We start from the raw sequence: 11556 nt of genomic DNA on the forward strand, positions 1-11556 counted from the left end.
CCACAATCCTGATTGAGAAGTTACAGAGCTTGTGCTTCTGTACCTCCCTCTGCAATTGGATCCTCGACTTCCTAACAGGAAGACCACAATCTGTGTAGATTGGTGATAATATCTCCTCTTTGCTGACAATCAACACTGGTGCAACTTAGGGGTGTGTGCCTAGCTCTACTCTCTCTGCACTCATGACTGTGTGGCTAGGCTTAGCTCAAATACCATCTATAAATTTGCTGACGGTACAACCATTGTTGGTAGAATCTCAGGTGGTGACGAGAGGGCGTACAGGAGTGAGATATGCCAACTAGTGGAGTGGTGTCGCAGCAACAACCTGGCACTCAATGCCAGTAAGACGAAAGAGCTGATTGTGGACTTCAGGAAGGGTAAGACGAAGGAACACATACCAATCCTCTTAGAGGGATCAGAAGTGGAGAAAGTGAGCAGCTTCAAGTTCCTGGATGTCAAATTCTCAGAGGATCTAACCTGGTCCCAACATATTGATGCAGCTGCAAAGTAGGCAAGACAGCGACTGTACTTTATTAGGAGTTTGAAGAGATTTGGAATGTCAACAAATACACTCAAAAACTTCTATAGATGTACCGTGGAGAGCATTCTGACAGGCTGCACCACTGTCTGGTATGGGGGGTGGGGAGGGTGGATGGCTACTTCACAGGACTGAAGGAAGCTGCAGAGGGTCATAAATTTAGTCGGCTCCATCCTGGCTACTGGCCTACAAGGTACCCAGGGCATCTTTAGGAAGCGGTGTCTCAGAAAGGCAGCGTCCATTATTAAGGACCCCCAGCACTCAGGCCATGCCCTCTTCTCCCTGTTACCATCAGGTAGGAGGTACAGAAACCTGAAGGCACACACTCAACAATTCAGGAACAGCTTCTTCCCCTCTGTCATCTGATTCCTAAATGGACATTGATCCCGTGAACACTACCTCACTTTTGAAATATATATTATTTCTGTTTTTGCATGATTTTAAATCTATTCAATATGCATACACTGTAATTTATTTATTTTTTCTTTTTCTTCTAGATTATGTATCGCATCGAACTGCTGCTGTTAAGTTAACAAATTTCACGACACATGCCGGTGATAATAAACCTGATTCTGATCTAGAGATGCTGGAAATCCCAGCAACACACACAAAATGCTGGAGGAACTCAGCAGGCCAGGCAGCATCTATGGAAAAGAGGTCCATTCAATAGTCTCATAGCAATGGCGTAGGAGCTGTCCTGAGCCTGCTGGTATGTATTCTTAAGCCCTTGTGTGTTCTATCCGATGGAAGGGATGGGTGTTAGGGATGAAGAGAGGACGGCCAGGTTGGGAGGGGTAATCGATTATGTTGGCTGCCTTCCCAGTTATGGTACACATCCGACTGCACCAGCTTCTGGGGTTTAGGTACTCTGATTCTCCAGAGTATGGATAGCTGGCGTGGTCCCTTTAAAGATTCAGGCCACTCTGCTAGTTGGTCACCATGCTTTAGTGCTAGGATTTGTATACTTAAAGAGCACCTGAACTCCGTTTCAGTGCTCAATTGTCGGCTCAACTTTAGTTCAGTCTGCAATTGCTTTTTTGATTTCTGTCTGATCTGGATTCTCATCCAGCATCTAGTCAAGAACCCTGTTCTCGTCTCAATCTCAAAATTGTGTCTCGAGCTTAGTCTCACGCCAGCACTTGGGTCCTCACTGTCCTCGCTTAGGCCTCTTGTCGCACTCCCAAGGCAATGGGAAGTGAGGATGGAGTGCACAGAGGGGAGGTTGACTTTCATGATGGACCGAGTTGCAATTTCTTGTGGTCTTGGTGGGATGCTCCCTGTGGTGCATAGTCACAGAACATGCTGCCAGCAGAGGTTGGTGAAAGCAGATAAAACAGAAACGTTGAAGAGGCATTTAGACAGGCATGTGAACGGGTAGGAACTGAGAGATATGGACCATTCTCATTAGCACCCCCTGCACCTCCATTCCCCTCGGCTATTAACCCCATCACTGCACTGTTAAAAACCTTAAAATCCTTTCTCATAATGTAAATGCATGCTGGTATTTATGTATTGATGCACATTTTATTCCATATCTGTACTTTAACCTCCAACTTTATTTTCTTATATGTGCACAAGAGATACTGCAGATGCTGGAAATTCAGAGCGACGCAAAGTCTTGATGAAGAGTCTCGGGTTTATTCCTTTCCAGAGATACCACCTGATCTGCTGAGTTCTACTAGCATTCTGTGTCTCTTTAATATAATTCTTTATTCTTTGTAATTGTTGAATATTATCTTGTCACCTGAAGCATTGGTAAATTTCATACCATGGAGAACATTCTGACTGGCTGCATCACCATCTGGAAAGGGTGTGTGTGTTTGTGTGTGTGGGGGTCGGGTTGCTGCACAAGATCGAAATAAGTTTGTAGGAACTTATAAAATTAGCAGCTTCATCATTGGCACTAGCCTCCATTGTATCCAAGACATCTTCAACCAGCAGGAAGGTGTCATCCGTCATTAAGGAACCCCAACACCCAGGACATGCCCTCTTCTCATTGTTACCGTCAGAAGGCATACACTCACTGATTCAGGAATAGTTTGTTCCCCTCTGCCACCCGATTTCTAAATGGACATTGAGCCCATAAAAACAGAACCTATCTATTTATCTATTTATTTATTTATTTATTTATTTATGATGTTATTTGTTCTTATATCCAGCGGTGTCGAGACATTCTACAGAGGAAAGGTTAACACCCTGACACAGGGGTTCCAAGATAACAACCTCTCCCTCAATGTTCAAAAAACAAAAGAGCTGGTCGTAGATTACTGGAGGAACGGAGACAGGCTCGTCGCGATCAGCATCAATGGGATTGCAGTTGAGAGGGTGAGCAATTTCAAGTTCCACGGTATACACATCACCGAAGATCTCGTCTGATCTGTACACACCGGCTGTGTGGCAAAAAAAAACGTCTCCTCCACCTCAGGCGACTGAAGAAGTTCGGCATGAGCTCCCAAATCCTCAAGACCTTCTACTGGGGCACCATTGAGAGCATTCTGACTGGCTGTATCACCGCCTGGAACGGGAACTGCACCAAACTTGATCGCTGGGCCCTGCAGAGGGTGGTACGGACAGCCCAGCGCATCTGTGGATGTGAACATCTACAGCAGGAGGTGCGTAAAGAAGGCCTGGAAGATCATCGGGGCCACCATAACCATAAATAGTTTTAGCTGCTTCCGTCTGGCAAACGGGACCGCAGCATTAAAGCCAGGACCAACAGGCTACAGGACAGCTTCTTTCTACAAGCCATTAGACTTAGAAATTCACATGTCTGTACATTGCGACAGAGTCATAATGCAAAGATTTTTACTCACTCACTTTGTGGGGATGTAATATTTAAATAAATTCAAATTCATTTAATTATTTTATATACATATATATTTACTGCAATTCAGGTTTTTCTCTCCATGTATCATGTATTGCATTGTACTGCTGCCGCAAAATTAACAAATTTCACGATCTATACCGGTGAAATTAAATCTGATTCTGATGTTCGGCACAGACGCCGAAGGGCAGGTTCCTGTGCTGTAATAGTGACGAGTTTTTACACGTAGCCCTCTGCAGCAAAGTGGAAAATGGATCTGTCAGTTTACTGTCTCGATAGAAACACTGATTTTTTTTTGGCCTCAGAGGGACTTTATGTAAACGCAACAGTATGGAGATCCCTAGTGAACAGCATCAGGATGGTTCCCGAGTCCATCCCAGTAACCATGGCGACCCGATGACGGCCACAGTTTCTGCATGACGTCTGCGCCCGTCCCTTGCCTGGGTAAATATTTGCATTTAAGGTTCGCTTGGGAGCGGGGCAATTCGTTGCTCGATCTGCTGTACACACCCCCCCCCTCTCGTTTCGGAAACAATTCTAGCTCTTTCGGAAGGATCAATTTCTGTGGGATTGCTGAGAAAACCTTGTACAATGCTCGTTTTCTTTTTAAGATAAAATTTTTAAAAATCACATTTGCTTATCACGTGTACATGGAAGCATACAGTTTGCGTGAACAACCTACACGACAACACAATGATATGCCGGGGGCAGCCTGCAAGTGTCCTCGCACGTCCTGGCGCCAATATAGCATGCCTACAATGTTTGGGAACGAACTCTGGGGTAGTGTAGTGGTACCGTAGTGCAACCCTTTACAGTACAGTCGACTACCTGTAACTTATATGTTCTTCGCGCGAATTTCCTCCAGTTTTTTTTTAGATTATGAGAACACTCAGTCCTATTTTATTGTCATTTAGAAATGCATACATGCATTAAATGATACAATGTTTCTCCGGAGTGATATCACAGAAAACAGGACAAACCAAAGATTAACACTGACAGAACCACATAATTCTAACACAAACAACAGGAATTCTGCAGATGCTGGAAATTCAAGCAACACACATCAAAGTTGCTGGTGAACGCAGCAGGCCAGGCAGCATCTCTAGGAAGAGGTACAGTCGACGTTTCAGGCCGAGACCCTTCGTCAGGACTAACTGAAGGAAGAGTGAGTAAGAGATTTGAAAGTTGGAGGGGGAGGGGGAGATCCAAAATGATAGGAGAAGACAGGAGGGGGAGGGATGGACCAAAATGATAGGAGAAGACAGGAGGGGGAGGGATGGATATAGTTACAGCGGTGCAAAGCAATACTGATGAAGAACAAACCATGGGCACAGTAAATAAAGTCTCAAAGTCCCGAGTCGATCGACTCCCAAGTCCCCAATAGCGGCGGCAAAAAGGAGAAACTCCCTGCCATAAACCTCCAGGCACCGTCAACTTGCTGATGCCTTGGAAGCACCCGACCACAGCCGACACTGAGTCCATCTGTCCGAAAACTTTGAGCTTCCGACCAGCCTCTCTGATACAGCCTCCCGAGCGTCATCCTCTGCCGAGCGCCTTCGACCTCGCCCCGGCCGCGGAAACAAGCAAAGCCGAGGATTCGGGGCCTTCTGCTCTGGAGATTCCGGTTACCACACAGTAGCAGCAGCAGTGAAGTGGGCATTTCAGAAGTTTTCCAGATGTTCCTCCGTACTCTCACGTCCGTCTCCATCAAATCAGGATTGTGCACGGTCCCCTACTTGACAGATAACAGATATCATTCACCACTGGAGAGGCCGCGCGCGATGCCGTCGTGTCGCCATCTTCTCCTCCTCCACCTACTGGTGGAAATTGTCCTGTGATTAGGCTCAGAATAAATAAATCGGGCGATGTATTTGGAGCAGACTCAGGCCCTTTGGCCCATTCACTCTATTCGCCCTTCAGTGGAAACTCCCTGGAAGGACCAAAATATTCCCAAGGATTTGCGTTCAAAGGTGGAACCCCTCAGGCCTTGTATCTGGAGAGAAAAGAGGCATCTGACCACAAGACCCTACAAAGAATTGCAACGATTGTCGAGAGGATATTCGGGGTCTCGCTTCCATCTACAGTACAGTATCAGAGATATTTACCATGAGTGTGTGTACGGAGGGCCCTTAACGTTGTCAATGATCCCTCCCATCTGTCCAACAATCTCTTTGGCCCACTACCTTCAGGCAGGACGTACTGTAGCATTCGGACAAGGAACAGATAGGATGGGAAACAGCTTCTTTCTCAGGCCATGAGTCTACTGAACTCCCTGCCACCACACAGGGCTCATCATGTATGAAACACCAGAGGAGTATGTGGTGTTTGAAATAACGGTTTGGCAAGGACTAGATGGGCCGAAGAGCCTGTTTCTGTCTTGTGGTGCTTTATATCTCTATCTTTTGCTCACTCTGGGAGACCCTGGCACTCCTGTCACTTCTGTGATTAGTGTTAGCTAACCTAATTACTTTTAAAGTCACCTCTTCTTTACATTTTCATATCACGTCGTCATCTGTGGATTCGTCTCCTTATAGTTCCTTGCAAGGAGACGAATTTCAAGGTTGTATATAGTATACATAATTTGATAATAAATGTACTTTGAACTTTGAATTTACCCTGTGTATCCTTCTGCCTTTACCTCTCGTGTTAGTTGCTGGAACTTTTAAAGCAATTGCGCTGGGCACAAGCTCCAAGTCGCCCCCTGATGTTAGGAAGTGATTACCGCAGCAACCCCTTCCTCCTCATCTCTGGATACCTAAAATTCTCAGGAGCTTGCAAATAGACACATGTTCTTCTTCGCATTCCCGTCTCTAACACGAAGCCACAGGTAGAACAAAGAATGCCCTCACCACTCTCCTTAATCGAAGGCGATTAAATTCTGATACTCCTTAAAAAATTACGAACGATATAACGCTTTCATTTCAGGTTCAAATCCATCGCACCTTTTGAAACATTATCTTACTCTCTAGAGCATGTGAATAATTAGGTCCCTTGCTATTCTGAATTTCATTAATAAAGCAAGATAGCATTTGGTTATTTCAACATTGCAAGGACATTATCTATTTTCTACGTGTCAGGGTCCAATCTGCAATTTTATTTCTCTTGGATTTACCATACAATTAACTAAATAAAAAAATATTTAGCCTGTATGTTTGCACAAGCCTGTCGACTGCAAGCCGATGTTTATTTTACAATTATTTCACGATTGAAACGGGCTGCAGGCGACATGTACAATTAATAGACAGGTGTTTAATAACAAAGCTTGTCTTACCAGAATACGAACGCCCCAGCAAGAGGAAGAAGATGAAAAGAGCGGTCCTGGAAGAGGAGAGATTCTTTCTCGCAGAATGCATTACCGGTTTAAAGTAAAGGAAACAGAACGCGAAGCAGGGAGAGCAGGGATAAGGGCGGAATTTGAAGGGGGCGGTGGACTGGGAAGGTCATTCCATTCAGCGACGAACATAAATCAAAATAAAGCGGGGCTTTGAGCGACAGGAGCCCGAGTTCCGAGCGGCCGGAAAGGGCTTCGCCAGCGTCGAACGTGGAGTTTTTGCAGCCCAGAAGAAGCCATTGGATCCTCTGAATCCACGGCAGCACAAGTTCAGCAACCCCGTCCTGATGCGGGCTTTCGAGCCGAATCGTCGATAGTTTCTCTCTCCCCCAAAAGATGCCGAGTTCCTACAAGAGGTATTTCCGTGACCCTGTCAGTCCCATGTCCCCACTGCCCTACAAATTCTCCCTCATGAACGCACTGAATGATGCTGTTTTTTTATTAGCCCCACGATCAGTGAATTCTATATCAGAACCACTAACAAGCACCTTTCTCACTATTCACTTTAACCACCCCACTTTTCATCTTCTTATTTCCCCCATCTTCTTCAACTATTTCCAAATAGAGACACAGAAAACTACAGCAAAGAAACAGGCCCTTCGGCCCATCTAGTCTTACCGAACCATTTAAACTGCCTACTCCCGTTGACCTGTACTACCATGGCCCTATCATCCATTTACCTATCCAAACGTCTCTTAAAAATCGAGTTTGCTTGCGCCACTTGTGCTGGCAGCTCGTTCCACACTCTCACGTCCTTCTGCGTGAAGAAGTTTCCTCTCATGCTCCCCTGAAATCCCTTACCTTTCACCCTTAACCCATGACCTCTGGTTGCAGTCCCACCAACCTCAGTGGAAAAAGCCTGCTTGCATTTTCCCTATCTATACCTCTCATAATTTTGTATACCTCTATCAAATCCCCTCTCAGTCTTCCACGTTCCAAGGAATAAAGTCCTAATCTATTCAACTTTTCTTATAACTCAGGTGCTCCAGACCCAGCCAGAAAATTGTAAAATTTCTCTCTACTCTTTCAACCTTATTTATTTAGCCACCTGTGGGTAGGTGACGAAAACTGCACACAGTCCTCCAATATTTATACAACTTCAACATAACATCCCATCGCCTGTAGTGAATATGTTGATTTATGAAGGCCAATATGACAAAAACTTGCTTTACTGTCCTATCTACCTATAGGAAATGTTTCCCTCTACCTACACTATATGTGGCTTTCCAACATATGTGAATATGTCCTGGGCCTGAAACATCGGCTCTTTATTCCTCTCCCGCTGGCTGACCCGCAGAGCTCCCCCAACAGTTTGTATGTGTTACCCTGTGAGTGTGTCTGCAAGTCCACAGGTCTACCGGAGACAGTCTGTCCTGGGTTGGAATCCTGTCTGTGTGTGTGGGTGGCAGGGAGGAAAGAGGTTTATTTTGCTGTTGTAGTGTTGTTGTTATTGTTGTTCTGCTGAACATTGTGAGCTATGTTGGTTCTGGACCGTGTGGCAACACTTGTGGACTGCCCCCAGCACATCCTTCGGTTGAGTTGGCTGTTAGTGCATTTTATGTATGTTTTGATGGACATATGATTGATAAATAAATAAATAAATAAATAAAGCTGAACCTGAATCATCCTTTATTATTTCCCAGGAGAATAAGCCCACCTTTCCAGAGTAACCCTGCCTTTGATATTGCTAACTCTGGAATGGTTCAGTAACATAATGGGTACTGTTGCAACTTCACATCACTCGAGTCATAGGTTCAAACCTGACCTCAGAATCTGAGTGTGCAATTTGCACTTTCCCCTCTGTGACCATTTGAATTCCGTTCAAGTGCTTTAGTTCCTTCCCGCATCTCAAAGTTGAGCGGGTTGGTGGGTTAACTGGCCACTGTAAATTGCCCCCAAAATGTAGATGAGAAGTAGGATCTAAGAGGAGTATAGAAATGGTGGACCAGGAGCGCCACAATGCCTGTCTCCATCTCTCTGTCCGTAAGTTAGGCAGTATCTGCAGGGGAAGAAGCAGAGTTAACATTTCAGCACATAAATGGATAAAATATTGGATCTAGGGTGGTGGCATTGAGGAGTCTCCCACTTTGGAGGGCTTGGAGCAGTTTGCAGAGGAGCTGAAGAATCGCATCACAATGGGCTTCACACAGGCTGAGGTGGGCTTGGTCCTTGGGGCTCTGTATGGTGAGTATGAAGCTTTGAGTCGGCGTAGTAGTATCAAAGGAGTGTGATGGCTCTTTAAGGCATTGGCTCTTTTCCTTTTTGAGGAGACAAACCTTGGTTTCCCAACATTTTGTTCATCGCATGTCATTTAGTGAACTACTGGTATCAACTGCGGGTCCGCAGGTACTACCGTTGCCTCTAAATGAGAGGAGATCCCTTCTTCTCCCGCCCTTGACCTTTCCCACCCACTTGGCTTCACCTATTACCTTCCAGCTACCCTCTGTCCCCTTCCTCAGCTTTTTATTCTGGCATATTCTCTCTTCCTTCTCAGTCCTGAAGAAGAGTCTTGGCCCGAAACTTCAACTGTTTATTCATTTCCATAGGTGCTGCCTGACCTTCTGAGTTCCTTCTGCATTTTGTGTGAGCTGCAAATGCAAACCATGTTGCAGTTGGTGAGGCTGCACAAGGAGTATTGTGTTCAGTGTTGGTCACCCTGGAATAAATAAGAAGCCATTAAGCTGGAAAGGGTGCAGAAAAGATTTACAGGGCTGTTGCTGGGCGTTAAGGAGCTTGGTTATAGGGAAAGGTTGGGCAGAGTACTTTATTATTTTGGAACATAGGAGACTGAGGAGTGACCTTAAAGACACATACAAAATCATGAGGGGCAAAGGCAGGGTAAATATTGAATATGAATTGAATTGACTTTCACATTCTTCATATACATGAGGAGTAAAAATCTTTATGTTACGTTGCCATCTAAACGTGCCCTTTTTCTCTCTCTTCATAATAAATAGTATATACAACAGGACAGTCAATATAACATACAAATATAATCGTATGAGCATGAATTAATCAGTCTGATGGCCACCAGGAAGAAGCTGTCCTGGAGCCTGCTGGTCCTGGCTTTTATGCTGCGGTACCATTTCCCAGATGGTAGCAGCTGGACCAATTTGTGGTTGGGGTGACTCAGATCTCCAATGTTCCTTCAGGTCCTTTCTCCACACCCGTCTTTGTTAATCTCCTGATTAGTAGGATGCTATATAGGACCCTGGTCAGACCCCACTTGGAGTACTGTGCTCGGTTCTGGTCACCTCACTACAGGAAGGATGTGGAAGCCATAGAAAGGGTGATTTACAAGGATGTTGCCTGGATTGGGGAGCATGCCTCATGAGAATAGGTTGAGTGAACTTGGTCTTTTCTCCTTGGAGCAACAGAGGGTGAGAGATGACCTGATAGAGGTGCATAAGATGATGAGAGACATTGATTGTGTGGATAGCCAGAGGCTTTTTCCTCAGGGCTGAAATGAGGACATAGGTTTACGGTGCTGGGGAGTAGGTACAGAGGTGATGTCAGGGTCAAGTTTTTTTTCCCTTTTTTTTATATACTCAGAGTGGTGAGTGCATGGAATGGGCTGCCGGCAACAGTGGCAGAGGCGGATACGATAGGGTCTTTTAAGAGACTTTTCGATAGGTACATGGAGCTTAGAGAAACAGAGGGCTGTGGGTAACCCCAGTAATTTCTAAGGTAGGGACATGCTCAGCCCAACTTTGTGGGCTGAAGGTCTTGTATTGTGCTGTAGGTTTTCTATGTTTCTAAGCTCACATCTACAGATGTGCTGGGCTGTCTGCACCACTCTCTGTCGAGTCCTGTGATTGAGGAAAGTACAGTTCCCATACCAGACAGTGATACAGCCAGTCAGGATGCTCTCAATTGTGCCCCTGTAGAAAATTCTTAGGATTTGGAAGCCCATACCAAACTTCAACAATTTGAGGTGGAAGAGGAGCTGTTGTGCCTTTTTCACCACACAGCTGGTATGTACTGACCATGTGAGATCCTTGGTGATGTGTATGCCAAGGTACTTAAAGCTGTTCACCCTCTCAACCCCAGATCCATTGATGTCAATGGGTGCTAGCCTGTCTCCATTCCTCCTGTAGTCCACAACCAGTTCCTTTGTCTTTGTGACATTGAGGGAGAGAATGCACACAGTAAAAGTGAATTAAAAACTAGAGGTCATAGGCTTATTGTAAGAAGGGAAAGATTTAGTACGAACCTGAGAGGCACCTTCCCCCCCCCACCCAGAGGGTGGTCAGTATATGGAACAAGCTGCTAGAGGACATGGTTGAGGCAGATACAGTAACAGCACCTGCCCAGGCACACGGAAAGGTGCAGAGGGATATGCATCTAACACAGGAAAATGCTTGTTAGATGTTTCTTGGTCAGCACGGATAAAGTACGCCGAAGGGCTTGTTTTCATGATGTATGACTCTTTATCACTTCCCATATCTTAGGAGATATGTCTTAGCAAAGGCTGATGTCAAAATCACAGACTCGAAACACAGCTTTGGTCTACTGGGGCAGCAATAACCCCTGCCCTCCTGTGTGTTTTGGATAAGGAGGATTAAATGTCCCCTCCTAATCCTTGTTTCCGTAATAATTAATGTTTCCACGTGCTCATCAGTACCTTGAACTCATCTGCCCTCTGTTACTAAAATCCCCACAGTTAAGATTTACAGAATAGTCACTACTGTAAACACCTTGTTATGGTTACATTGTAAATACATGATGGAATTTATGCACATTTAACCTCAATTGCTTGTATTTTCTTTATAATTGTTAAATGTTGTATTCCGAAAACACACCATGGCATTTTCCTAATACATGGCCAGTTGTTCCTTGATACCATTAAGCACAACCAAATGA

The sequence above is a fragment of the Mobula hypostoma genome, chromosome 5 (assembly GCF_963921235.1).
Source record: "Mobula hypostoma chromosome 5, sMobHyp1.1, whole genome shotgun sequence".
Classification (NCBI taxonomy): Eukaryota; Metazoa; Chordata; class Chondrichthyes; order Myliobatiformes; family Myliobatidae; genus Mobula; species Mobula hypostoma.